Genomic DNA, 22,893 nt, shown 5'->3' with positions numbered 1-22,893 from the left:
CCATCACCTGTTTACAGTAAACAGAAAGCTCTTGGGTTAAAGATGTGTGTTCCAGCTGAGCCACATCACGAGAAACAGGTTTTTCCAGTTCACAATCTCAGGGTTCACAATGGTATCAAATATCCTGCAACATTTCCCCTTTCTGTCTAAATAAAAGATTCTTTCTCTAACATCAATAAACTATATACTATCTGGTAAAAACTAAGTTCACACTGTCTAATCTATTAGTATTTGGCAAACCTTGGAGAAAGTGCTCTACTATCTGTCCTATCCTGGGGAGTCCAAAGTTCTGCACCTAAACCACTTTGTATCATAACTTGCATTTATCAACCTAGAAACATCTCTTTAGGCCTTAAAATACTTTCTTAAATCCTAAACAACTTAATCTTAACTGTGGGACTGTAACTATCTGGTCTTCAACCCCATCAGAGTCCTGAGGAGGAAAAATATTATCTAGTGACAAGCCATCTGGGACTGCGTAGTGAGATCCCGCCTCAAAAATGTAAAACTTAAGTATGAGCCAAGGTGTTCACACATAAAGGTTCTTATGCGTAGGGGGGAGCTGATGTTAAGAAAAGGCAAGAGATGAAATCTCCGTTTGAACCTTGCCCTGCAAATATAGCAAATATAGCCTGGGTGATACCCCACTTTGAATTCCCAGCTCTTTCCTGAAGCCTGTTATGAACGGTGACTCACTGACAGCACCCAATACCCAATTCTTACCAGGACAGCCTGAGCCCACTCTGGCCTTGGCTTATGGTGATTAAAGGAGTAAGAGAAGAGAGAAGAGAGACTGTACCCTTTAATTCAGGAAGAGAGAGAGAACAGTAGAAATTCATCTTCCTGGGAAAATCCCAATCAGACAAGTAAACCAGAGCTTGGATGGTCCTACAAAAAGATGTAGATTCTGGTATTTTCAGTCATCTTCCATCTTGTCCCATCGTTCCTGGGATGTTGCTGTCGACCACGCGGACTCAAACAGCTCCCTGTTTCATTTCATTTGTGTTCTAGCCTGCCATGGAGGAAGGAAAAGAGGTCAATGTGTCTCCAGAGTCCCCCACAGCACTTCTCAGACTTCATGGATCAGAACCTGTGACCATGCCTAGCCACAGTCTTTCTTCTGGGTAGCAGCTTACCTGACAAGCTGTTCAGTTCCTGCGCCAGGAGTAAAGAGTGGGTATTTGGACTCATCTGTTAGCCTGAGAGTGAAAAGCCAGCCGATCACCTTACCTCCCAGGAGGACCCAGGTGAGCTTAGGGGGTTGATTGGCACAGCGTCAAGGGACAGGAAGCTGTTCCTACAGAGGTTGGAAAAGCCTGGTGTGGACCTCAGGACCTGTTCTTGCTAAACAAGTCAGTACAATACAGAGACTTCTCGTGGGCCCAAAGCAAAAGATGAGGAGAGACGGATGCTTGGGTCTCTGAACAGTTCCTAGAAAGACAGAACTGGACTGAAGAGACAGAGCTTGAGAAAGAGAGAGAGAGAGAGAGAGAGAGAGAGAGAGAGAGAGAGAGAGAGAGTGTGTGTACAGGCATGCATGTACTCATGTGAAGGTGTGCATTGTACATTCATATGTGTGTATGGTACACGTAGAGGTCAGAGGACAGCTTCAAGTGTTCTTCCTTGGTGCTGTCTCCCTGGTCTGAAAACTGCCAAGTATGCCAGGCTGCCTGGCGGGAATGCCTTGGAGAACTGCTCTCTCCGTTTCCTTAGTATTGGCACTGCAACCATGACTAGGCTCTTTTTCATTTTCATTTTATTTTATATTTTGTATGAGTCCTGGGGATCAAATTCAGGTCCCCGTGCCCACAAGGCAGGTGCTGAGTTAACTCCCTGGGGGCCTTTTCTCTCAGTCCAGTTTCCCAGTGGTGGGGGAGTTGTAGGAGCTGTGGGGCTTGGCGGGGGGGGGGGGGGGGGGGCAATGTACAATGTAAAATTAATACAAATTCTCTCCGTGTGTCTGTCTCTGTCTCTCTGTCTGTCTCTTTCTTTCTCAGTCTCAGAGTAATCTTCTTGGCCTTCGGTTTGTAAGCCGCAATTCTAAGAACGTCTCTTTTATAGATAGCATTACTGGCTGTGTTTATTCTTACTTCTCCACGCAGTCTGCCAAGTAGGCAGAGCTGAGAGGGGGAAATCCCTTAAGTGAATGGAATACACAATTTTTCTTCTTCTAGGAAGGCACTGGTCTCCAGGCACCAAGCTTAGAGAGTCAGACGACACTGCTGAATCTCAGGTTTTCAAATTATGATCTCATGATCAGTTTGTCCCCAGGGAGACCACCAGGCAAGGCAGGGCAGAGCCAGGGAGAGGCCAAAGTCCCTCATGAGGTTCAGCTCATGTTACAGGGACACTGGGGTTTCCTTTTGTGGGTTCTTGGTCTCATTAATAAAATAATTTAAGATAGACTCAGAGGGAAGTGCAAGGATTATTTCATTGGAGCTTGAGAGTAAACCGCAGGGCCAGCAAGCTATAAAACCTTGACAGCTGCCTGGGGGAGGGGGAAGGGAGGGGAAGGGGAGAGGGAGGGGGAGGGGAGAGAGAGAAGGGGAGGGGAGGGGGAGGGAAGAGGAGGGGGAGGGGAGGGGAGGGGCTGGAGAAGAGGAAAGGGAAGGACAAGCTGTTTGAGTTAGGGTTCAAGAGAGTAGGCACATTCAGTAAGGAAGGGTTTGGGAGGGGGTTAAAGAAAGTGAGTGTACAGGGAAGACATCAGTGCAACCGGCGATGAGGATGAGAAATTACACTTTTGGAGTTAGAATTGTGGAAAGCAGGTTGTCTTAGCAGTGAAGATCTGTAAATGGCTGAGCTGAGGGAGAAGCTTCTGGGGGTATGTATATACATTATCTCATTAAGGAGATAATTACCCCCCCCCCATCTCTGTAGCATCTACAGGGAAATCTGAGTAGTCTCCTGGCTAGGTGATTGACAGGCCCAACTGGACTCACCCTTAAATGAGAAGACAGCAGTAACGGTTTGGGCAGTTCAGATGGTCAGGCCTCTACCCAAGGCCAGAGAGAGAACTCAGACTCAATTCTTTGGGCCAGCATGAAGTAACTTTCTCCTCATGGGCCTCAACAAAGCTACCTAGCACTTCCGCAAACTGCCTTCTCCTCAGCTGTGTCCTCATCCACGCGGAAGTCTCTGAAATGTGTTAAATTCTTTGACATTCAAGAAATCCTTAGTCAATGATTAGCATAAAATTCATCTCATTGCTATGCATGAATATTTTAGTATTATCTACTGTTTTTGAGTTGAGTTGTTTCTCTCACAGTATTGACTCAGATCTGCTAGTCGACTTGTGCGTGTATTTAATATTTATTAGGGTGATAGTAGTTAATCTTTATTGAGTGAAACACCAGACAAAGCACACAGGGCATTTCATTTACTCTTACAAAAGCCTCAAGGGCTTCTGGGTACACGTGTACAGTCTGTGCTGGCAAGGAGGGTGTGAGAGATTAGGGCTTCAGGCTACACCGTCCCTAGTCTGTAAACTGTGGGCTGGGAAGCAGCCCTGTCGTTCAGCTTCGGGTGGGAGCTCCTGGGCAGCTCCACGAAACCGGAAGTGCGTGCTCAGGATGGAAAAGAGTGGAAAAGCGCAAAGTGGCCATGAAGGCCGGGCCGGGCAAGTCAGTGGCTGCTTTGTGGGCAGTTAGGAATCCAGCTCTGAAACAGAGAGGCAGAGGCAGGAGGCCAGTTTTGTCCCAGCGGACAAAATGGCTGCTTTGAGAACAGTCAGCCGCTTGCTCCTGCAGATGGGCACCGAAAGATGGTGGCTGTGATCCACTGAGTGGCGGAAGCGCGTGGTGGTCAGCAGCACGTGACTGACTGATGGGCAGCCAAGCCCTGGGGGTCCAGTGATGAATTCTTCAGGGAGAAGGGAAGCCCTTCCTTCCCCAGAATAAATGACGAGTATGGGATAACCTTTGATGAAACAGATGATGCCCATTTATTTCAGGTGAAACAGAGACTTATAAACCTTGGGCAGTGGGAGGGGCTTTGAGATGAATGCGTTTGATTGGCTTGGGCTATGGGAGCCAGGATACTTCATTTACATGTAACAACACAAGCAGGGCGTGGTGGCACACAGGCCTTTAATCCCAGCACTCGGGAGGCAGAGGCAGGCGGATCTCTATGAATTCGAGGTCAGCCTGGTCTGCAAAGCGAGTGCAGGACAGCCAAGATATCATAGAGAAACCCTGTCTCGAAAAACAAAAAACAAAACAAACAAACATGTAACAACACAGCCTTATGATAAAAGGGGGAAAGCAGTACTTAATTATCCTATGGGTGGGGGAAGAAATCCTGGTGTGGTTAAAGATCACTGGCTGAAAGCCAGGGTACCAAGACAACTCATTAGCATAGGATGGGAATCCCCAGGTACAACACATTGAACAGGTTTCTTGGCAGGAAAGGGTTGGACCTGTGATTTCCCTGACGGCTATGTGTCTCTCCTCAGAGGACCTGGGGTTTCCTAGATCAGGAGGAGAGGGAACCAAGCAGAGAAAGGGAGTCTGTCATCTTGTACCAAGCTCAGAGGCTATCCAGAAATGCCAGACTTAGACCTTAAAAGTAGGGTCCCACAAAGCCCCCTATTCTGCAAAGGTGACAATCAGATTGGTATATTTGTAGTCTTGGTGATCCATGACACGGACACCTCATTTCTTACCCATGACACAAAGTTAGAAACAGGTAAAAATGTTAAACTTCCCAAGTTTATGCAGGCAGGAGGTGGTATTTAGTCTTCAACCAGGAGGCCCGTGTTAGACACAAGCGCTTACTCTGGGCACTGTGGGCAGTGTCTTTCCTACTCCCTAGGACTGCTGTCTTGAGTCAGAAGCACCTAAAAAAAAATGCATATACACGCGTACACCTGCTCTGCATTACACGTTGTATAGCGTTCTATGCCAGCTGTGCATTAAAAAAAAAAATCATTGCTCAGGCTCTGTGGACAGAGATGTACGGCTGCCAAGCCCAGCTGCTTGGAATTTTATAATGCGACCAGCAGAGAACAGGGATGGAGAGCTGTCAGGAAAATGATACCCTAAGGAAATCAGCCCCCTGCATTCTTTTTCCTGGGTGTGAATAGTTCTGATGACAAACCAGACTCTGGAGTGTGGAAATCAAGAGCTGAGGCTTGCTCAAAGGGGAGGGTCTAACATAAACTGCCTGGCCACTTAGCTTCCCCTGCCTTACACTTCACATCTTTGTGGGGCCCTGCAGATATGCCTCTCCATTAAATCCACCTCCCTCTAGCACAGCCAAAAGCCTCTGTGATTGAATGTGTTTCTTGGGTTGCGGTTGCCCTACCTGCAACTGCTCCCCCCCCACCCTCCGCTCCCTCCCTCCCTTCCTGCTCCCTGATGCCTGAAAGTCCTTCAATATGAAACAAAGCCTTTCATTTCGCAGAAGGTGATGAGGCTTAAAATGCAAGCACCCCTTGGAGAGGCAGCACATTGATTCAAATTCATACCATGTGCTTTAGGTATAAACGAGTGATCGGGCGCCCTCCCTCCCCGACCTGGCAGATTTTGATGAGGGAAAGGGAAGGGAGGAAATATGAGCACCAGAAAAAAAATCAAAGGTTGGAGGGAGGGCACAGAAAAGAGACTCTAGGGCTTACTGAGATCGATCTCTGTGGTGCTGGCATATGCCTGGTGTCCTGAGCTCTTCCCTTAAGGGGGATGGCAGAGGAGACTGAGGCACACAGGGTTGCCTTTTTAAAAAATATATTTTATTAATTTATTCATATTACATCTCAATTGTTATCCCATCCCTTGTATCCTCCCATTCCTCCCTCCCTCCCATTTTCCCCTTACTCCTCTCCCCTATGACTGTGACTGAGGGGGACCATCTCCCCCTGTATATGCTCATAGGGTATCAAATCTCTTCTTGGTAGCCTGCTATCCTTCCTCTGAGTGCCACCAGGCCTCCCCATCCAGGGGACGTGGTCAAATATGGGGCACCAGAGTTCGTGTGAAAATCAGACCCCACATGCCTTTTAACGTACGACTCCAGCAAGCTATCGGACTCCCTGCACCTTAGTGAGAATCACAGAGCCTATCCCGAAGGTCGTTCCAGGATTTCTTTCTTAATTGTGGTGAAGTATACACCAGAAAAAAAAATCCCTATCTAGCCATGTTTAGGGGCACAGTTCAGTAGCATGGGGGCCATTTTATATTTCTGTGACCATCACCACTGCCATATATCCAAAACTCTTTTCATCTGAGGAGACTACTCTAGGCACCTCGTGTACGTAGTGCCTACGATGTTTGCCCTCTGTGACTGGCGTATATTACTGAACAGGTGGTCTCAGGTTTGCGTGTGTGGCACCATGTGCCAGATCTTCATTCCTTTGTTAAGTCTCAACAATATTCTAGTCTGTGTGTGCACTGCATTTTTTTTTTTTGTTACCCATTTATCTGCTTAGGAATCGTGATGGTGTTACTATGGTGCTACTATGAATACCTACCTGCTCATGCCTTAATTCAAATTCCTTTGCTCGTGCACATGTGCACACACACACACACACACACACACACACACACACACACACTTTCTAGGTCATGTGATAACCGTAGAAATGAGTGTGCTGTCGTCTGCAGCACTATACCATTGTACATCCCCACCAACATTCCAAGTTTACTCATATAACCATACTAATATGTATTACTTTTAATTGTACTCTTTTCTTTTCTTTTCTTTTTCTGTTATTGTTGTTGTTTGGGTTTGGGGGGGGTATGTGTGTGTGTGCAACGTCTCATGTTAACCCAGGCTGTCTTTGAGCTTACCAGGGAACCAAGGCTAGCCTTGAACCCCTGATCCTCCTGCCTCCACCTCCCAGGTGCTAGGCCTGCAGCCATATGTCACTATGCCAGGCTTCACCCTAACTTTTTAAGTGAACTAGATAGAGCTGCCTACGGTCATACCCAGAAGTCAAGCAATTGTGCGAATCCAAGTAAAGAAGACTGGGCAAACACAGGACTGGATGCCAGGGCTTACCCAATGGGTCACACACCAAAGGGTGTTGGAGATCCTTGCTGCCTCCTTACACTCTTAGTGTCAAGCAGCTCACGAAAGCCCTCGCAGCCTTGGTGTTCCGTCTCCTCCTCTGCTGGACTCCATGCCATTTGGTCACCTTCCTCCTGCCTCTTTTCTAACACACTTTCCTCATCTGAGCTTCCCAGCTGTACTCAGCCTCCTTAGGAAGCAGAACCCGGGACCTCTTTGCCATTTTTCTTTTGAAGAGTTGCTCTCTGGAATACATTTCTCTATTTCATTATTGAGAAGCCTTCCCTAGATCCCCACCTCACATGGGGGGAGGGGGGACCCTAGCTTGCCATATGGAAGTCAGGCACAGGGCTGGTATTCAAGCATCTTCCGAAACCTTCCATTCCATTCTTGGTGCTGGCATGGAATAGCAACTGTACCACTGAGCAAAGCCCAAGCCCTCTAAGTGCATCCTGAAGGTTTTTAACCTAACCACGCGGTGGTTTTAGACAGAAGCCTGGTGTGTAGGACTCACTCAAGAGACACTGCCCTGAACTTCAGATCCAAGTAACCACAGGAAGCCACCCAAGATCATGTAATCTTAGACTTTCCCCCCACAACTTTAGAATGCCCCCTTCAAGTATGCAAATGTCTGGTGAAAGGCACCCATTGCTGTGGGTAATAGCTTAACGGGCTATTTTGTAGCTTGACAAATCTGCTCTTGCCAGTATCCCCTTTAGTAAGACGAGGAGATGAATAAATCTGAACATGGTAGAGGAAGCTTATCTTCCTGTGTACCTGCATCTGTAACAAATTACAGTAATCCCTCCTTATCTGAGCGTCAGTCACCTGCGGTTATGTGCATCAAATATAGCCTGAAAATATGAAATGGAAATTTCCAGAAACAAACAATTCTTCCATTTTAAGCTGTGCGTCATGGGCTGGAAAGATGGCTTCGGGGGTAAGGAGCTTGATGCCAAGTTTCGATCCCCAGGATGTGCGTGGTGAAAGCGGAGAACCAACTCCCAAGTGTTGCCCTCTGACCTCCACGGACATGCGCACATAAACAAAATAAATACATGTCATTTAAAAAAAAAATCACAACTGTGCCTCATCTGAACAGTGTAGTGAGATGGTGACCTGCCTGTTCCATCTACCTGTGACTCATCGGTTTCTCTAGCGTCCCTTGCTGAATATTCAACATGCCCATAGGTCACTTAGTAGCCTAGTTATCAGATTCTGGTCGTATCATGTGGCAAGTATGTGGCGTACTCTTCTTGACACTGTGAGAAAACACCCAACAGAAGCAACTTGCAAGAGGAGAGGACTATTTAGGGTAAAACCCATCACGGTGGGGAATCATGGTACCCGGGGCTCTCAGCAGCTGCTCACTGTTTGTGGCACATCAGGAAGCCCTGAGATGGGGAGGGAAACGAGAAAGGTTGTGGCTCTCAAAGGCCTGACCCCAGTGGCTCACTTCCAGAAGCCACACATGCCACACTAAAGGCCCCACTACTTCCCCAAACAGCATCTCACGTTCTAAACCAAAGGTTCACATACGGGGCCCTGTCACATCCAGCCATCTTTGTTTTACTTGACAATGACATCAAAGAATAAAAACAATGATGCTGGTGATTTTATAGGGCTATATGTTCTATTTTATTATTGTTAATCTCCTACTGTATGATCGCTTATAAGTTAAGTGATCATAAACATGTATGCATAGAAAAAAAACCCAGTATATACAGGGATTGATATTCTGTGGTCTCGGGGTTTAGGAGTTAGGATGTATCTTTTGTGGCTAAAGGGGGCAATTCTAGACTGGGTAATTTATGAACAATAGACATTCCTGTAGCAGAGTTTGGGGGGCCGGGGGATCCGAGAATAAGGTGCTGGTTGATCCCATGTTTTCCTCAAGGGCCTTCTGTCTCCTCTCATGGTGAAAAAACAAAAAGGACACACGTCCCCAATCTGACGCCTCAGAGCTCTGCCCTCAACATCATCCCTTCCTGACACCATCGCATGGACAGTTCGACCTGACGATGTGACTCGTTGAAGTCCTGCAAACCCTCTTAGGCTGAGACTGACCCTTCTGCTTTGAGACTGTGATACCAAGCCCTCTGTTATGTTCCGGAGGTCCCGACTCAGTCTGCCCAACTAACTGGACAGGAAACAGACGCAGAGATGACGTCAGCAAAAGGAAGGGGCCACCTGGGCAGGTAGCAATGGGAACCAGGGCCAGGTGGGGATGGCAGAGGTGGGCTTGTCCATCTGCCTGCGCTGGCTTCCTTCCTGAACTGAAGCTGCTAAGCAGCGCAGGAGAGGATCTGCGTGCAGTGGACCCTCTCCCTGTCCAGTGGCTAGTCAGTGGGAACTGCTGCATTGTCACCACCTATCCATCTGAAGGGGACCCAAGAAAGTGTTGAGAAGGTTCTACTTGTGTGTCCAACACCCAGTGGATGTCAGGACCAAGGCCTGAGCTTTCTGAGGGTTGGGAACCTGGGGTGGATGTCCAGCACGGCACAGATCCTGGAGGAATGATCACTCTCTTCTCTCTGGGGAGTCATCCAGCCCATGACTGATGCTCAGGACCCTTTGAACAGGGCCGTTCTCAGAAGACAGCATGAGGGTTGCTGCCTCCCTTTACACATGGTGGGCCAATATATTTCACCCTGCTTTCTCATGATTGTAATTAGAGCTTTTAATAATGGGAAAAATCAGGTTTGTAAAATAATAATAATAATAATAATAATAATAATAATAATAATAATAATAATAATAATCCTTTCTTCCCCCTTTATTCCATAGATTAATGCTGAGAAGAAGAAGAAGCTATGGTTTGGTTAGTTTTATGGGAGTGGAGGAAACTGCCTTTATTTGATACATGCAAAGCTGCCAAGGGTTATAAACTACATTCTTATGACTGTTTTATCTCTCAAATTCACATGCTGAAATCCCACGCCGGCTTCACATAATAGCCATAGGAGGTAGGGTCTCTGAGAGGCAACTCAGTTGAGGCAGCAAGACCTCATGGATGTGAGCACCCCTGTGAAAGAGACCTGAGAACCCCCCCAGTGCTCCTCCACCAAGTGGACCACAGCAAGAAGGCCACCTGGGGACCAGGGGGACAGGCTTTCCACGCAGACACAATCATCTAGTGTCTTGATTGTGGACTTCTAGCCTGCTAACCTTTAAGCAGTAAAAGCTTATGGTTTAAGCCGCCCACTCGCTGCTGTTCTCTCACAGCGACCCTGTGGCGGGTTAACTGAGAATGGCCTCCATAGGCTGGTAGCTTTGGATACTTGGTCCTCTGTCATGGAACTGTTTGGGAAAGATTACGAGGCGTGGCCTTGTTGGAGGAGGTTTGTCATCTGTGGGCCTTGACGTTTCAGAAGACTTGTACTGTATTGGTCAGGGTTCTCCAGAGTCACAGAACTTGTGGAATGAATCTCCTCTCTCTCTCTCTCTCTACACACACACACACACACACACACACACGGAATTATGTATATATGTATATGTGTATGCATATATGTATATATACATATATATGTATATGTGTATATATACATATATTTGTGGAATTTATTGGAATAATTTACAGGCTGCAGTCCAGCTAATCAAACAGTGGCTGACTGTGAATGGAAAGTTCAAGAATCAAGTAGTTGCTCAGTCCCACAGGACTAGGTATCTTAGCTGGTCTTCGGTATATGCTGGAATCCTGAAGAAGTGGGCTCCAACGCCAGTGAAGGAATGGGTGTGCTAGCAAGGCTGGAGGAGGCAGGCACAGAGCACTAGGTTCCTTCTTCTGTGTCCTTATAGAAGCTTCCAGCAGAAGGTGTGGCCCAGATTAAAGGTAGATCTTCTCCCCTCAAGTCCAGATCAAAGACCCGTATCTTTCCACCTCAAGATCCAGATCAGAGACGTGTGTCTTCCTACCTCAAAGTCCAGACTAGAAGTGGATCCACCCACTTCAAACCAAGCAGAGACGATCTCAGCCTCTCTCAGGTGTGCCCTCAATTTCTGGATTAGAGTTCATTCCTGATGTAGCCAAGTGGACACGCAAGAGCATCCATCACTTGTACTATTCCCATCTCCCGCCCTGCCCCCCACTCCTCTCACACTCACTGGCTCAGCTTTCTTCTCATTCATCACGCTGTGAGCTCTCAGGTGTGTCTGCCAACGTGACTTTGCTCGGCCCCCATGGATTCTCAACCTCTAAAACAGTGAGCTCAGATCAAACACTTTGATTTCTGAGTTGGCCCTGTTGATAGTGTCTTCTCGCAGCAAGAGAAAAGCAACCAAGACAAACCCTAACTGACAAAGACATAGACATCCCTAGAACCTGGCAAACACAAATCCTTCACTTCTGGCCTTTATTTATTTATTTATTTATTTATTTTAAACTAAAAGGGAGATGGTTGGCCCATACCCTGACTCCATGGCCTGCTACTTTCTACTCTTGACAGCAGCAATCTATGTGTCAACACAGACCCAGAGTGGCTGGCACAGACATGGCCCTGCCTGTTTATTGCTTCCTCCCTTCCCTTCCCTTCCCTTCTTGAGCATTGTCAACCATTATGTAAAGAAAGCAAACTACCTAAGTTCCACTCAGACACATAGAAAACCCAGGCCAGAGCTGAGGGAGGAAAGCTACCCAACAGGAAGCAAGACAGCTCTGAGTTTGACAGCTCCTCAAATCGCCTATGCGCCCTTCAGGAAGCTACTAGATGTCTTGAGTGCTAGCCACTGTACCTCACTGAGGAACGAGTGTGTGTGAAGGTCCTCAGGGAAAGCTGCTCCCTAGGAGGTTGCACGTGAGCATCTGGACAGCATTCCTGGACGGTGTTTATGTCCCAGACCCCAGGCATGCCTTCTCTCATGCAGTCGATGCCCACCAGGCATGCTCAGACATGTTTCTCTGTGCAGGAGGCTCACTATCAACAGTTTCTTCCCTTGGGCTGCTTCCCAGGAGGGGCCCAGCAGAGGCTCTGAGCAAGGAGTCATTATCCTATTCCCTAAGTTCAGGATAGATTTGGAGAGGAAGGTCACCCAGCAACTACAGACAGTACTCGAGCGCTTGGTGCCTTTCCCGCAGACCGGCAAGTCTCGGCTCTCCTTGGGTGTAGACTGGAAGAAAAGGCTGTCCTGACTCCTCATGGAAAGGGTTCCAAAGGCAGAAGTTTCCAGAAGCACCCTCTGAGGCTCTACTCAGCCCATTTAAGGCCAACTATGAGAAATGAAACCATGTTCTCTGCTACGCCCCACTCCTGTCCTCTTTCCTCCCATGCCATTAGTCTCTCCTTTCTGTTCCCACCTCTAACGCTGGCAGCTGCCCCCCTCACCCCACCAAATTATCCTGGTTTCAACCATTCCACAAAGAGTATTATTTCCCCTAACCCCCAAGTTCTTATAATTTTTGAGGCAGAAAGTTCAAGGCTGAGCTAACAAATATGAGACTATCAGACCTGTGCTGCCAGGTTAAGCTCTAGGTATATCTGACTTGGTCATTCACCAGCCACGTATATAGTGATTGCCTACGATATCATGGGTGGTGTCCTACATGCTGGGGACACATCAATCTCACGCTCTCTCTTTCTCTGTGGTGTGTGTGTGTATGCGCGCAGTAGAGAGAGCTCTGCTGGCTGGTGACCTCACTGAGTTGGCTCAGTGAGGCTCCCATCACCCCCTCCCCCACAACCAATGCCTTGGAAGTCACCTGGATTTATTTACTTATTTAGTTAGTTAGTTAGTTTTGGTTTTTCAAGACAAGGTTTCTCTGTGTAATAGCCCTGGCTGGCCTGGACTCGCTTTGTAGACCAGGCTATCCTCAAACTCAGAGACCCGCCTGCCTCTGTGTCACCTGGACTTATCCGCACACACTGCCGTGGCATCGTCCTGCCTCCGGGACAAAAATCTGTTGGCTACTGAAAAGATCATGAAGTGAGAAGCCAAAGGTCAGTGTGTGTGTATGTGTGTGTGTGTGTGTGTATGTATGTGTGTGTGTATGTATGTGTGTGTGTATGTGTGTGTGTATGTATGTGTATGTGTGTGTGTGTATGTATGTGTGTGTGTATGTGTGTGTGTATGTATGTGTGTGTATGTGTGTGTGTATGTGTGTGTATGTGTGTGTGTATGTGTGTGTATGTGTGTGTGTATGTGTGTGTGTGTATGTGTGTGTGTATGTGTGTGTGTATGTATGTGTGTGTATGTGTGTGTATGTGTGTATGTGTGTGTATGTGTGTGTGTGTATGTGTGTGTGTGTGTGTGTGTGTTTATACACTCCTGCATAGGGTTGTAGGCAGTGACTCCTTGCTTCTTGCAGCAAATCTGTTTTAGGGAGTTAAAGGACACAGTAAAAAGCTCTTGCTTCATATTCCTTCCCATTATGAGGCCCTGCTCTCGTTTGAAGCCGCTAAGGAACACGCAGCTTGAAGACTGAAGTGCAGTCTCCTTGAAACACCTTCTCAGGCTCTGCAGTAACCCTAGGCCCGGGGCATTCCTCACAGCTTCTTATCTGGGCGGTAAAATCAAGACTCGGCCTAATTGGTTGCTGACTCTCTCTGGTAAATGAAGGAGGTTTCTGTTTTGAGAAATAAAGTGACTTCTCAGCGGCTGATTCACTGCCCACAGGGAGACTGCCTGCCTGCCGAGTAAGAGAGGCTTCCTCTCCCTAGAGATTTGCATACGGCATCCACTTCCTGCTTTGAGAGCCTGCTCTACCACTTACCTGGACCTGGAGAGGGCGAGGGAGGTCTGAGCAGCCCAAGGTGGAGCCCCGCGAGCTAGAGCTAGCGACCACCCCCTGGGGCTGTCTGTGTGTGGACATCTTAGGTAAGTGAGCTCCCTGGCGCCCGCCTGCTCTGACCTCTTTAACCACTGACCGGGTTTCCAGTTCACTGCTTTCTCCGGTTGCCAGAACGTTCTGGTGTCGTACTTTCCTCCGCCCCTCGTGTCCCCACCTTTACCTTGTTCATCTGGAGGCCAGTTTGAGCTGAGATTTTGACAGCGCTCCAGCAAGAGTGCGGCGCTGGTTTAGGGTTTCAGGCAGGCGGGCTCCCGAGCTTAACTCTTTAAAGGAGAGGCACGCACAACTTAACTACCGGGCTGGGGGGTTTGAGTTCTTGGTGTTCAGGGTTCCATCAAGAAATCAAGCTACACAGTGAGTTCAAGGCCAGCCTGGGCTACGTACAAGACCCTGTCTTTAAAACTAATCAAAACTGTTTATTCAAGGAGGGAGCCTTGGTAGAAAGGATTAATTGGCTTCCAGTCGCAGACCAATGACAGAGCCGGAAGGCCAACTCCCGGGCTTTCTCTGTCCTGGTTTTATGCTGGCGAAAAATATCAACGCCAATTCTTGGGTCAGGAAGTGCTCTACACCCCCACCCCTACCCACACCCTCTCCCTCACCCCCACCCCCACTCCCAGCCCCTCCTCAGGCCTCCACTCCACTTCGGCCAGGCTTTTACTGAGTCTGGATGGTGCCACGGGGAGAAACGGGTGATCTTAGAAGCTGCCTTCTTGTGACTTCCTAGTTCAAGGTGGCCTCTCAGACCACAGAGACTTTGTTGTTTTTGTTTTGTTTTAGGGACTGAGTGAAAAGAGACCCAATTAATAATTTAAAAAGACCACAGAAAACTTGGCTCCATGTTGTCTCTCTGCTTTGTGTGGGTCCTTCTCTTAAGCAATTCTCTTTGGCTCCCAGAAGCCTGGATTTCCTCATCTGCAAAGTGTGTGTCAGCGCGCGCACACACACACACACACACACACACACACACACACACACACACACACACACACGATTATGTCTAAATTCCTTTCTAACAAAACAAGGCCAGGGCAGCCCCAGTAGGGTACCGTAATGGGTGGTCTCTAAAACTTGTTTTGTTTACTGATTATTACACATATAAATTTTAACCTCTGCTACTGGTCCATTAGGAAGCCCTTTGCGTCTTATAGTTTCCCAGCCCCCAGAACTTGGCATGCCATCAAACTCCGCAGAGGTACTCAATCTCCTGGCACTTACACTTGAAATTTTTCCTTCAGTTTCCCTCATCTGTTTTCCAGGCCGAAGGTAGAGCAGCTGTGAGGCCAGGCAGCCCCGCTGTGGGGGTAGGGGTGGGGTGTCAGCTGCACCTCTGCAGGAGGGCTGCCTAGAACCCAGGCATCACTTCTGGCTTTAACCACATAGGGGGAAATGGGGTTTCTTGGGTTTAGCTCATGTCCCCTGTGTTTGCTGAGAGTCAAGGCAGGCTCCAGAGCTGGCAGGCCATCCTGCTTCAGAGGCCAGGGGCTGGAGCAGGGAGGTGCTCCTGGTCCCAGCAGTCAGTGTGTGGGCCTTTAATGGGAGGGCAAAGGGAGCCGTGAGACACAGCCCAGTGCCATGTAAGGCTGGGGACTGTGGTTAGAGTCATTACTGCTTGGCAGATACACTGGGTCCTTAACCTTTTCCAAACCTCTGCTTTAAGAAACATTGTTACTGTTTCTTTTGAGCGATTACTCAGAGGCAGTACAGTTCCAGAAGGTTCTGGCTGAGGAGATGTGCTGATTTGGAGCTTTGGGTCTTGCTTAAGGCTCTGGTATAAGGCCTCATGGTGTTTGTAGATAGTTGTCTGTATTCTGGAATAAGGACAGTGGACTTCAACATGCTTGCTCGTGGGTGAATTCCTGGTTCTTACTTCAAATCCCGAAGCATTCTCGTCGGAAACCCTCGGTAGTGGTTGTAAGGCTGCCAGGCTCGCTTGGATGGTAAAGGCTCCATCCACCACATCTACTTTGATCTGGTGCTATTCCTCCAAGTCATTCCACACACGACAGGTGTGAGGAGACGGATGATGCAGCCATTCTGATGTGTTCACTGCCAGGGGCTGGCTAAGCAGGAGTCAGGTCTGAACAACGTGACAGGTTGCTGGAGGGAAAGCTTCCTGGCCAAGGGATTCTTACAGGGGACAAAGCACACCGCGTTCAAGGCCTGGACCTCCCAGGACGAAGGGGTTCGTGACATGCAAACACACCAAAAATTAAAAGAGGAGGAAACCATATTTCCGGGCATCGTTTAATGGGCGTTCAGCAAGACAGATTACGGTGGCGTAGTTTGTCTAAATTAAATCAACGTTTTACACTTTGCAGGATGGAAATCTCAGATAGATTCGGCATTCAAATCATTTTCTGCTGCAGGCAATTTTAGATTAGCTTTTAAAGATGTACACGTATGAGCTGTCGGCAACCGCTTATAGGGAAAGAGCACAGGCAGGGGTGGGGGCACCAGGGTGGGGGCGGGAGGGCGGTCAGCTTCCAGTTCCTTTCATATCCAACTAAATGGCCCTTAAAGTTGGATCCTATTTCCTTATCAAAGCAGTCCAGCTGGCCTTACACAAGAAGCAACTGCTGGCTGGAATCTAGAAACTGTCCTGCAGGCCTCTCCTGTTTCTTCTCAGTGCTCTGTCACCCAGATATTTTTAGTTCATGAAACACAGGGTTTCTTCTTTCCCGTCCCACATTGCCCGTCTCCTGCCCAGCACGCCTCCTAGAGCCCCCGTGTGCTCCGACCTCCTCGGCACCACGCTGCTGGTGTACACGTGTGCCTGCAGGTCTGCCCACAGGCCTGCCGAGGAAGGGCGGGCCTTCATCCATGTGCCAGCCCTCGGCATGCTGCCATTTTGGCTTGACGCACTGATGACACTGCCCAAATCAAGCTATTTGCGTAGGCGGGAGACCCTCACACAGCCTGCCCTCCCCACCCCCACCCCGCACTCCGCAGACCTATTCTGCATGGGATCTTGGCCACTCCTTCAGTGATGAAAGAAACCTGGCTCCCCTGCCTTATTGTAGTCCTGTGCCCAGCCTCCCAGGCTGTACCTTTCCTCTCGGTTCAAGGTTAACAGGCTTCACGCCCATATCTGAATGCTTCCTATCCGCAGTTGTCTACGGAGACATCCTGGCCACTGGCTCTGCACACTCACGCCTTTTTCCTGTGAGCATCCCCCTGCCCCTGGACCTGTAACACATAACAGATTACAAGGTCTTTCTTTCTCCCATACCACTAAGGGTTTCCCGGCTTCCTTCTCTCTTCACGTACCCTTGTCATCCTCTCTGTCCCTTCCTCTTCACTCTGTGGCCTGAACTGAATTAGGAATCACAAAAGGCGCTTTAGACAGACAGACCACCTTAGGTGAAGCAAGCAAGCAAGCAAGCAAGCAAAGCGCCTGAGCTGGCTTGATGTCCTTCTTCTGAATGTTTCTGTTGCCAGCTTTGGATGCGTAGGCAGCCTGTTCCGAGAAGCCTTCCTTCCCCCCCTGCAAAGCGCATCGCCGGGGAGTCCCAAGGCCACTGCCCCACGTCAGAGCAGAGAGCATAAGGCCTGTGAGTCTTGCTGTGCAACGTTCAGCAAATGTCCCCTTGTCTCCAAGGCTCATACCACCTCAAAGACTCTGGCAAACCCTAATGGAACAACTTCTCTCTGGGGGAAGTTCTGGAAGAAAGCTGGGATGTATTTGCTCACTCAGGCTTGAGTCAGAGCCAAACGGTTTGCTCCCAACCCATCTTCTACCAGGCAAACCGATCTTATGATAATTTGCACACATTTGGGCAGTAAACAAAGAAATTAATGAGTTTATAGATATTACGAAAGATCTGTGATTTTTTTTTTCTTTTTAGACACACTAAGTTACTCTTTGGGGGCCAGCAAGATGGCTCAGCTTGTAAAGGTACTTGCAACCAAGCCTGACAACTTGAGTTGGACAGGAATCTACATGGTGGCCAGGGAACAGGTCCCTGCCCAGTTGCCTCCTGGCCTGTCTATGGATGCCATGGCACTGCAGATGCACCATACCAACAACAAATAGATATAAAAAGAAATTTTCTTTGGAGAGAATGTTGGAAAATGTTCTCTGGAGGGTAAATCTGTAATTGAAAAAATATCTGATCCCAATTTGATTTGAGGATCCTCTCAACTATAAATGTACATAATTATCTCTTACGTCCACTTGAAATATTCATGCTGTATGTCTCTCGAACTCTTCAACCCTATCAGTAACCCCAAAAGTGTTTTAAGACAAACAAATAAGCAAAATTTGGGGCTAGGAAGATGCCTCTGTGGGGTGAAGTGCTTGCTGCCCAAGTTTCAGGGCTGGAATTCAGATCCACAGAGTCCACCTAAGAGCCGAGTGGGTGTGGCAGCCCAGCTAGAATCCCAGTGTGCAGGAGGTGGAGACAGGGAGACCTCAGAGCAAGCTGGCTAGCCAAGCCTCCCACAGTGTTGAGGTAAGGAGATACCCTGGCTCAAAAAAAAAAAAAAAAAATATATATATATATATATATATGTTCTACACATATGCGCCTGCAATTGAGGAAGACACTCCATGTTGATTTTACACTTTCACAAGCATGTGCGCACATGCACACCTACCCCAAACTCAAGCCAACACACACATACTTTTTTTTTTTTTTCAAATCTAGCCTCCTATAGTGGGGCATGCCTATAATCTCAGCACATAGAAATTGAAGGCAGGAGGGTCAGGATTTAAAGGCAAGGCTAGGCTCCATGAGACGGTCTCAAAAAACAAACCACAAATCCAATCAGTGTGTGATCAGCTAGTCTTGATTACTTAGGAGCTGTTTATGCCATTTATTAATCACTCGGGCTGCTCACTCCTGCCCTTCCTCTGTCCCTTGCTGTACTATTTGTCTTCTTGCAGGGACACAAATGGCCTTCATTAAACCCCATCCGTCCTTCCCTCAGAGATGTCCCCAGGAAGATCTCCCCTTTCTAACTGCATTGCCATTTATCTTCATCCTTTGTTTGTGCTCTGTCACGCAGGTTTCAATTTATTTAGAATTCAGTTTATGATTAAATTTTAATGAGATCCAATCAAGGGCTTTCCCCCCCCAAAATCAGGATGCCTCTGCAGTCTCATCGCACCCCCCATTGTAATGGCATGAGGGAAAGACAACCAGCATCCTCCTGGTGACACGGTACAGAACACTGGAGGTGTGTGTCCACGCCCCTCCAGGTCAGGGTGAATGCGCTGAAACCTACCTATCCCAGAGTTGCTAGAAGTTCCCGGATGGCTGCCTGCCTCTCCCGGACAAACATACCATCATTACAGGCTCTGGGGCTGAACTGCTACTGGCCAGAAGGCCTTGAGAAAGTTCTTTCATCTTCCTGTACCTCAGTTTCCCCATTATGAAGCAGAACCAACAGTAGTCCCCATCACCTCAGGTCACAGGGAGAACTAAATGAGTTACTGTGCATAAAAATCTCGTACGCCAGGCATGGTGGCACACGTCTTTAATCCCAGCACTTGGGAGGCAGAGGCAGGCAGATCGCTGTGAGTTCGAGGCCAGCCTGGTCTACAAAGCGAGTCCAGGACAGCCAAGGCTACACAGAGAAACCCTGTCTCAAAAAACAAAAAACAAAAACAAAATAAGACAAACTCTTGTAACTATTTTACACATAGCACCATTCAGTAAACATTAACAACAACAACAACAACAACAAAGACAGGTAAGGGAGGGGGAGGGCAGCATTTCTTAACCAGATCCATTTTATTAGGCTTGCAGTTTGCCACATCAGCATAATCTTTATCTGCAGTTGGCAAACTATAGCTCTTGGGCCAAAGGTAGCCCATGAAGTCTTTTCCTAGTGCTAAGAATCATTTTTATAGTAATTACATTTTCTTTTCTTTTTATTGTTTTTTTTAGTTGTATGTATATGTGGGGGGGGCAGGGGGCCAGAGTGGTAATATGCATGTGAGTGTAGTTGCCGCTAATGGACCAGATCTCTCTGGAGCTGCAGGTAATTACAGGTTGTGAGCCATCCAACGTGGGTGCTGGGCCAGCATGCAGGTCCTCTGCAAGAGCAGGAGTCATTATTAACCACTGAACCATCCCTCCAATCCCTAGTTTTACATTTTTAAAGAGTTATTAGGAAAGAAAGAAAGAAAGAAAGAAAGAAAGAAAGCAGGCACTAGTAGATGGCTCAGTGGGTAAGAACACTTGCTGTACAAACATGAAGGCCTGAGTTCAAATCCCCAGCACCTGTGGGAAAAAATATGCATGGCTGTGCACACCTGTAGCCCAGTGCTGGGGATCTGAGACAGGTGGATTGTAGGGCTTCACCTGCTAGCCAGGCTAGGTTCAATGAGAGACCCTGTCTCAAGGGAATAATGTAAAAGCAAATTCTCTATTCTCTGCAGGTGTACACACCCCCCCACATTCTCACACTCACACACGCTCTCACACATGCACACTTATGCACACGTGCACAAGTGTACATTTATTTGTGCATATAACACACACAGAGTGAAATACAAGAAGGAAACAGCACATGACCCATAAAGCATAAAGGATGCACTGTTTGGTCCTTTGTAGGAAGAATTTGCCAGCCCTGGATCTCAGTGATTTGTGGAAACTGCTAGATCCATAGGTAGATTTGCCTTCACCACTCTCTTGTGTGGCTTTGGAAAAGCTCTTTCCTATGTCTCACTAAGGAGTGGCAGAATGGTTCCTCTCACCTGCCCGTGGCGCAGGACCAGATGAGCGGATGGGAATGGACTGTGGTGGGAGGCCTCTCAGAGACACTTGCTGGCTTCACAGCCACAGTCTCCTTACGCCAGGTTCAGGTGACACTCCTGGTACCCAGAATACCCACAGGGGATGGCGTCTAGAAAACCTGTTCCCAAGCCCAGTGCCTTGCTGGAGTAAAAGGAACTGTTCTCAGAGCTGGATGTGGACCAGGCTCTGCACTGGCCACGCTGTACCTTTGCAGCCTCATGATAGCCCTTTGGGAGAGCTGCTATTCCCTCCTTTTTGTAGATGAGAGGAAAACAAAACAAAACAAGACCCAGAGAAGTTAGGTAACTCTGTCGTGGTCATAGTATTTAATTACAAAGCTGGTAGAGAAGCAATCAAAACCCAGACATCTGCATCCGGAAGCAGTTAAGTTCCTTATAAACGTCGCACCAGAGGAGCGCGTGTTGATTTGGGGTAAGGCCACAGGCACCTGCGAGCATAGCATTAGGCCAGTTAACGTGTGTCCTGCCAGAGACTTGCTTCTCAAACAGGAAGGGGAAGGAAGCTGTCTGATGGACGTGCAAGAAGGGAGGCCAGTGTAAGCAGAGGGACAGAGGCCCTGGTGCTGGGAGGGCTCATGGGCCTCTTTCTGGGAACGGTGAGTTAGGTACCATCTGCTTCTGTAGGAAGATGGTGTTGGGGAAGGGATCTGAGCTGGTGGCGGCTCTGGGAGTCTGGCTGTGTATGGAGGGGGTGGGGGGAGGGGAGCGTGCACAATTCTGTGACAGGGAAGCCAGGGACACATTGTCAGCCCAAGTGTCAAAGCTTTTGAATGCTGGGTAAGATCAGCCCTGCTGGGGTTGGGGGAGGGTAGAGGCTATCAGCCTCAGAGCTAGGAGGGGAAAAGGCGATATAGAGGTTTGGGAGGGGATGGAGAAAGTGACAGAGAGATGAGGGGACTGAAGAGCGCTGGAGAGATGGCTCAGTGACTAAGAGACTGCTGGTCTTGTAGAGGACCCTGGTTCGATTCCCGACACCTCCTTGGTGGTTTCGCCGTCACCTGTAACTCCAGCTCCAGGGGATCCAAAGTCCTCTTCTGACCAACAAGGGCACCAGGCACAGATGCGGTGCACAAATGCATATGCAGGCAAAACACTCATTCACATAAAAGATAATTTCAAACAGAACAAACCATTGCGCCCAGCCTTTCCTTTGCTTTTTTTTTTTTCCCCACAGAGAGAGTCAGCTAGATAGATATCCACCCAGGACAAATTGGTATCGTGCAGGAGGTTCTGAAAAGTGAATGTCCCCTCTCTTCCCTTCCCAGAGGTAGCCACCATTCGACTTCCTAGGAGACGGACATGCACATACATGTACAATTTTCTGTCACGTACAGCCACGTGACACACTGTCCTGTGCTTTTACTTTTTTTTTTTTTTAACTTAGTACATTTGGAGTTCTTTCCATTTCAATTCACACGGCACTGATTTATTAAAAGAGTGTTAATTGTCCAGATCCACACACTTTTTAAACCCAGAGCCATTTTGTTTTGCATCCTTGCTGCGTTGCTTGTCTTTATAGACTTCATTTGGAACGATGCGTGCATTTCTCTGTAGAGGAGATTCTTAGAAGCGAAATTACTCTGTCAAAGGGCACAGACTTTTACAATTCTGATAGTTAGTTCATTCGTCTTGGCAAAGCAAAGGAGAAATCTGTTTACCCGAAAGGCTTAAAAATCAGACATGGAAGCCCGGCTGCATCATGGTCGCTAAACCTAAGCCCTGGGGGGCTGCGCTGGGAACCCCAGAAGATTCCAGCCAGAGCCCCACCCACCAGGTTTCCACATAGCCCCGCCCTATCCACAGCTTAGGCCGCCGCTGTGTAGCAGGCACGCTCTTGTTCTCCAGGCCTGACAAGCCTTGGCTTCGCATTCTTCCTGACCTGTCCCAGCCATGCAGGCTCCAGGGTTCCCACGCGCTGACCACCAGGCCTTCTGTCCGCTCAGAGGTCAGGTGCTTTCTCCCCAAGGTCAAGGCTGGTGAACTGTGTCAGTCCGGACTTGCCTTGAGTGAGGGTCTGGAGTACAGACCACACCGGGGTGAGAGTCACGTGATTACAACATGAAGAAAACACGAGAGGTGGAAATGGTTAGCAGTGGTGAAATACTGGGCTGATTTTATATTTTTACACCATTTTACTACTGTTAAGACTGCATCTTTGATAAACCCCATTAACCCATGTACAGCTGCTCCCTGTGGCTGTCGGGGAGGCGGGGCAGGGCTGGCTGTGTTCTGCTAGTTCTGAACAGGGCTTGAACTGGGAGGCTCCGAGTCTACAAATGAGGGTTTTGCCAACGCGGCCTGTCCAGCTCGAGAGCAGAGAAACGCTTTACTGAGC

At 48.3% G+C, this 22,893-nt stretch overlaps 1 protein-coding gene and 1 long non-coding RNA gene across 3 annotated transcripts in view; one reads left to right on the top strand and one right to left on the bottom strand.

Moving 5' to 3' along the window:
* Window positions 1–784: 784 nt before the first annotated feature.
* On the bottom strand, window positions 785–13,804 carry LOC311595350. 2 transcript variants are annotated; one of them, XR_014778410.1, is made up of 5 exons: window positions 13,715–13,804; window positions 5,618–5,710; window positions 4,776–4,837; window positions 1,231–1,431; window positions 785–1,012 (listed from the first exon to the last, which is right to left on the bottom strand). It is a non-coding gene; the product is annotated as an uncharacterized lncRNA (long non-coding RNA). The 2 variants fall into 2 exon arrangements; XR_014778411.1 differs by lacking the exon at window positions 1,231–1,431.
* The window catches only part of TRAF3IP2 (TRAF3 interacting protein 2), a 42,939-nt gene continuing 33,282 nt past the window's right edge, over window positions 13,237–22,893 (top strand). Inside the window, exon 1 of the mRNA XM_084777972.1 lies at window positions 13,237–13,818. The gene's annotated coding sequence lies outside the window, so the exon portion shown is untranslated. The remainder of the gene's footprint in view (window positions 13,819–22,893) is intronic.

This window comes from Acomys minous (genome assembly GCF_964271855.1).
Source record: "Acomys minous genome assembly, chromosome: 3".
NCBI classification, from domain to species: Eukaryota; Metazoa; Chordata; class Mammalia; order Rodentia; family Muridae; genus Acomys; species Acomys minous.
This window is presented reverse-complemented; position numbering and strand designations above follow the sequence as displayed.